Below are 5888 nucleotides of genomic sequence, written 5' to 3' on the forward strand. Positions count from 1 at the left end.
TTCCCTCCTGGCACTTTCATTAAATCATCCTGTGCAAAGACAAAGCTCCTTGGGGTGGCCAAAGCCAACTGCACAAGACACTTCCAGCAGGCTGCTGTTAGGCCCATCAGGATTAGAAAAGGACAAAATGGGAGGAAGCACATGACACTAAAGGCACAGCTTCCCTTCCTAGAGGTATGGAACAGCCCCTCTGCAGTTCTGCCCTTGACTCCAGGACTGATGACAGCTGCCACCAATACCTGTGGTGACTGTTCCTGCTGCCTGTGCACTAGAGCAGCACAAATCTAGGAACCCCTGGCAAAGTTACAACCACAGACAGAATTCCTCTTAGCTACCACTTAAGCCAGGAGGAGTTCTGAGAAACTGCTGCCACATGTTCCCTCCATGACTCAGTGCTTAACCAGCAGCTTTTACTCAAGGCTGGTTTCATTTTCAGAGTGATTGCAGTGTGGGGTCCCACAATCAAAGCCTTACAGAGGAAAGACCAGAGCTGGGCAGCTGTGGCAATACTCATTCTATGAAAACATCTAAATGTTCTTCTGGCTACAAATGAACAGGAACAGAGGTACTCAGGGATGAGGTACTCAGGAGGGCTTCTGTCCTTTGGGTCTCATTTAGCCCGTCTTATCTGAGAAAAGTCTTTCCCAAAGCCTTCAAAAGCAGCCCCCTCATCTCTGAGACTGGTGACAGCCTGGCTTTAGAAGCAGTCACCACTGAGGTCAGTTTAGCTGTCTGCCACCTCAGCCATGCCATGCTGTCACTCTGGAAGGGGTGCAGGGCCACTTCCACCACAAACCCACAAGGCACCTTCCCTTCCCCACACTGGCCATGCCTGGTGGAGGTGACAGAGGTCTTCAGTTCACTGCTGACAGTGACCAGGGAATTCTGTGCTGATGCCCAGAGTTAAAAGGTGTCTTTATGGGTAAGTTTTTCCAGATCAGCACCCTGACCCTCCATCCAGGAGAAAGGCACTGAAATTTCATGCTCTCCCTTCCATGCAGAGGGAACTTGGAGGAGTGAGAGTGCTTGGCATAATGGGAAACAGCTTTGAGGAAACCAAGGAGCTTCTGTCCCACTTCCTTGTTCTCTTCTGACCAACCCTTATGTTACCCAACACAGGTAAGGCTGGATTTGTTTCCTTTCACTACGCATGGAACCGAGAGACAAAACACTAACAAACATGGGAAGTCAAAGCTTCCACCTATGCTTAGGTTAATGGGGGAAGGAACACTAGAGAAGGAATATATTCGCTTTTCAGAGAAGTCTACAAATAACTGTACCACTGAAAATTAATATTAAGCACAATTCTCCACTTCTTTCCCTGCTCACACAGAAACAAACAGTGCTATTGGGGAATAAATATTTGGAATGAATCAACACAAAGCAAATCCAGCACCATATTGCTGCAAAGTGCTGCAGCCTCATCCCCACTCTGTGCTGAGCAGCACTGATCCTGGCACAGTGTCTCTCTACCACTCTGTCAGGGAGGAAAATCAAACAGATGAAAAATTAATCAGTAACTGCTTTGAGACATCTTTACTCTGTCAGAGAGATGTGAAGAAGCACTTCTGCAAACCAGACCTGTGCCCAAGCTGCTCCAAACACCTTTGCAGATGACTGACTCCTGATTTACACCCAGCACCTGCACCAGAGCAAGCACTCAGCAGCCCTCAGCAGCCAGGCAGAGGCCACTGGTGTCCCCACTCACCACATCAGCCATCAAATACTTCACACAGAGGTCACCCATCCCCAGCATGGACCAAGCTCAGCACTGGCAGAGCCCAGAAACAAATAAACCAAAACCCAAATAATCTGGTCATAGTTTCTGCTGTCATTTAAAAAAGAATGAAAAAACCACCAAACTCTTTGATGCTCCACAACCCATGACACTGTGTCTTACATCCTAAATGCAGCTCTTGGATGTCTCTCATTCAGATAAAGTCACTGAAAAGCCCAGGAGCTTGATGTGAGCTGCCAGCTTCAAGTGAGATACCTGCCAGCAGAGCCAGGGCTGTAGAGACAACACCCACATGAGCTGCTGTGATCAGAGCAAGGGATCCTCTAAACAGCTTGGCAGAGATTTTATCAAAGCTGGGCAGGCACCAGTCCTGGCCTGAGTCACTTGGCAGGAGCCACCGACCATTAACCCCTGCCAGCAAGGACTGTGGGTGGAAAATTACAGGTGTGCTGCAGATCAAGGCTGTGTAACAGGGCACTCTGAGGGGCTGTGCTGCAGATGCTTCACCAGGTGTCAAAGTGAACTGTAAAGGTGCAAAGCCCTTTACAGAAAATGGGTAAAACAAGAAGCACTGCACCTTCATTGTAACAGGCTAGAGGCACCTCACACATCTATCACTGTGATCTCCCATGACATTTGCAGCTGAACTTAACTTTTACCAGATGATGGCCTGTCTCTGTGTGACATTCCCTACTCTGAGCCACTGAAATGAAAGGCAAATGCCTGCAGGGACTGCACTGCTTCTCCTGGTCAGCAGCAGCACAGAGCAGTCAGAACAAAAGGCAAAACACTGAGGCTGGAGTAGTTCCTGATTTGTACAATTCTTTTCAGGGCATTACATCATGTTAGTTCACTTCCTTGAGCAGATTTCCTCTCCAAGGTCTGGCACCACTGCCTTGAACACAGATTGCAGCATCACACACAGATCCCTTCCTTCTTGTCCTTCCCCATTCAGCTACATTTAAATCCCACCTCTGCACCCTGCTGACTGCTGCCTGGACTCCCTTGCAGTCAGATGTACAAAAGAAGCCTCAGTATCCACAATCCTAGACAGAGAAGTGGACATTAAAATCTACCTCCTCCTTATGAGCTGGGCCACACTTCCCAGCTGGGCACTGAGCTCTGCATTACCAAGACTGTAGAACCCCAGGCATAGCCAGGAAAAGGAAAGATAAGGGTAATCCCCACTGCCTGCTGCCTTCTTGCTCATTTCATTAATTCATCTTCTAATGCCCATCTGCTCCTTCTTTTGATCTGTTGCATCCTCACAGAGACTGCAAGCAGTGATTGAAGTGAGCATGAGAGACCCTCAACATCCAAAATGACCAAGATCTGCCCCCTCAGATATTTTTACAACCCAATAGTACAAAATCCAATGGTGTGGCACTGGTTACAATTGACATATTTCAAGAACAGGCTCACTTCACTTGAATCTGAACCAAGGCAAAGGGTTGTGCCAAGTTCCCTCCTGCCACATGGAAGGGTGCTTATAAATCCCCATAGCTGGCTTTGCTTTCAGAGAAAGTGACAAGGTCCAGTCCATTGGGTGTTGGAATTGTGCACTGCACAAGAGGCACCAGACTCCTAATGCCTTATGGATAATGGCACAGCTCTTTTTAGTTCTTCATCTTTCCTTCAGAGCAGGAAGAAACCATCTCAGCAGAAGCGACCAACCACACTGACACAAAGAACAACCCCAGCTGCCAAGCTGAGTGTGGAGACAGGAACAGCTGGTGGGAGCACAGGACAGGAGATGGGGTGTCCTCTGCACCAGAGCTGCACTATGTCCTATCTGAGACACAAATGGGTGGCATAACTTCTGGGATAAAGGCCTTTCATTATCCAGTGCAGGGATTTTATCCCTTTAATGGAAACATCTTGACAGTCATGGGTAGGAGCATTCAGATTACAAGACAACAGTAGTGGTGTTTTCCAATTCATCCTGTGCCACACACTCCAAACTCTGTTTGTTCTGAGTCCCTTCAATGGGATTTATGAACACACCTTTGGGCATTCATTTACTCCACCCTGCATTATTTACTGTCCAGCTGAGGCTGATGCAACCAGAGGAGGAGAATCTCATTGCAACGACCCTCACCCCTCTCATCAGTGGAAAGAATGAAACTCAGCTTGAGGGAGGAGCTGAGCAGGTCATTCTGACAGGATAAGCAGGAACTGTGGTAAAATGACCCTTTAATTGGGAAAAAAAAAAACCTTGGAATTTCTTTCCTCCCAGTAATGGGTACAAACCAGCAAATACCATTCACCTTGCTTCTCTTACTGGAGAAGTCTGCCTGGGTTGCTCCCTGGCTGCCTCTCCATCCAGCTGAGGGTGGGGTCTGACACCCACTGGTGGCTTTCACAAGCTCCCAGATCTCTGGAGGAGCCCTGTGGTTGAGTAAACCAGGCTAAACAGGATTTTGTGGCTCAGTCCTACAGGCAGCAGAGAGATGTGGCAGTGACATAACATAAAGAGACACAGAAAACATTTTCCAAACATCTTCCATTATTCCATGAGTGCTGCCATTCTGGAACATCCATAGGTGAGGGATTCTCAATAGGATGAACAGAAACACACAAACTCTTGAGGATCCACTGTTCTCAGCTCAAACATCTGAAAACCCTTGAAAATTTCAAAACTGAGTGTGTAGTCTGGGCAAAACTCCAAGTTGACAACTACTAATTTTTCAGAATTCTTTCAGTCCTCTCTTTACATCCACCACAATTGATTACATCCACTGCTCCAGTTTGAAGTAACAGTAACAAAAAAGGGAAGCAAATGAGATTTGAGCGCTTTGTTTCTATTACTGGTGTTTGTTTAAACTCATATAATAACTCCTCAATGGGCAAAAGTTTCATACATTAACTAAGAGCATTACAAAGAAAAGGCATGAAACCAGCACAACAAAAGCACCTTCATTGGTTTCATTTAAGATGTGAGGGAAAGAAGAGAAACAATGGAGTGGCAGAGGAAGGAAAAAAAAAACATGGAAAGAAATACAGCAATTTGCATTGACTATTCCCTATACAGATTATTCTCTATGTTAAATTGACAGAAAGTACAAAAGAATTTGGGGGAAACATCAGAAGGAGATAGATCCATCTTAATTATGATTTCTGTATGCTTACAACTTCTTAGGGAGGAGCATTTGTTGTATTCCGCTCTTCTATTTGCTAAGAGAGAAGACTGTATGTAGGCAGCTTCTCCAAATGCCTCTGTGTTGCTAAGGCAAACATCCTACAACAGCTCAGAACAAAGATATTCTTGTCATAGCTGAACAGGCATTGTTTGGACAACTGAGGAGAAAACTTTTGTCTCAATAGAATGATAAGTCTCTAACTCCATTTTTCAATTACTGCAGAAAAAGAAAAGTGAAAGAAAATCCCTTCTCCCTGCAGACTACAGATGTAGGACTCACAAAATCCAACCACTAGGCACAATCAAAACTGGATGTCTGCAGAGCTCAGCCACTCTGAAACTTTCCTCTCCTGAAGCTGATGTGTACCTTGGCTATTGATTCCTGACTACAGCTGCTTCACCTGCTCCTGCAAGTCACCCTCCTGGCTGGACTGCTGGGCCAGGCTGTCTAAGGCATCTGAATGCATGTCATGAAATGAGACTGTCAGAGAGAAAACTTGTGACTGCAGACTCCTTGGGCTCCTTTACAAAGCTACTTTGATTTCCACTTCTCCCTTTGAGACACTGCTCCAGAATCTCACTCCAGTGGTTGAAAATCTAATTCCAGGCTAAGTTTATTAATAGCAAATTTGTACCACTTTGTCCTTGTACCAGCATTGATCTTTATTACAAAGGACTTTTTGTCCCCTCTAGTATTTACTTGGCAATGAAGGGTTTACAGAGAGACAACCCATTCCTTCCCAGGCTTTGTTTTATAGGCAAAACAAACTCTCTCTTTTGGTTTTCTCTCATTTGCCAGGCTCTCTGATCCTCATTCCTCCTCCCAGCCCCTTCTGCACCTGCCCATTTTTCTGGCTGAACCCCACACAGAGTTCTTGGCACACCCCTGCACCCCGTTTAAACTCCCTATTTGCAGCAGGGCTGTCTCCCTGTAAGCTCTGACTCCTCTCCACTATACATTCCTTCTAAATCTGGAGCTTTTCTGGCTCAGACAGTGGTGACAGAAGGACA

The 5888-nt window shown here is 46.1% G+C and overlaps 1 long non-coding RNA gene across 1 annotated transcript; it reads left to right on the top strand.

The window, feature by feature from the left end:
• The first annotated feature begins 467 nt into the window (after positions 1–467).
• Positions 468–5290, top strand: LOC131563116 (uncharacterized). The gene is made up of 3 exons (XR_009275277.1): positions 468–922; positions 1002–1119; positions 5101–5290. It is a non-coding gene; the product is annotated as an uncharacterized LOC131563116 (long non-coding RNA).
• The last annotated feature ends 598 nt before the right edge of the window (positions 5291–5888 follow it).

Source organism: Ammospiza caudacuta, chromosome 12 (assembly GCF_027887145.1).
Source record: "Ammospiza caudacuta isolate bAmmCau1 chromosome 12, bAmmCau1.pri, whole genome shotgun sequence".
Classification (NCBI taxonomy): domain Eukaryota; kingdom Metazoa; phylum Chordata; class Aves; order Passeriformes; family Passerellidae; genus Ammospiza; species Ammospiza caudacuta.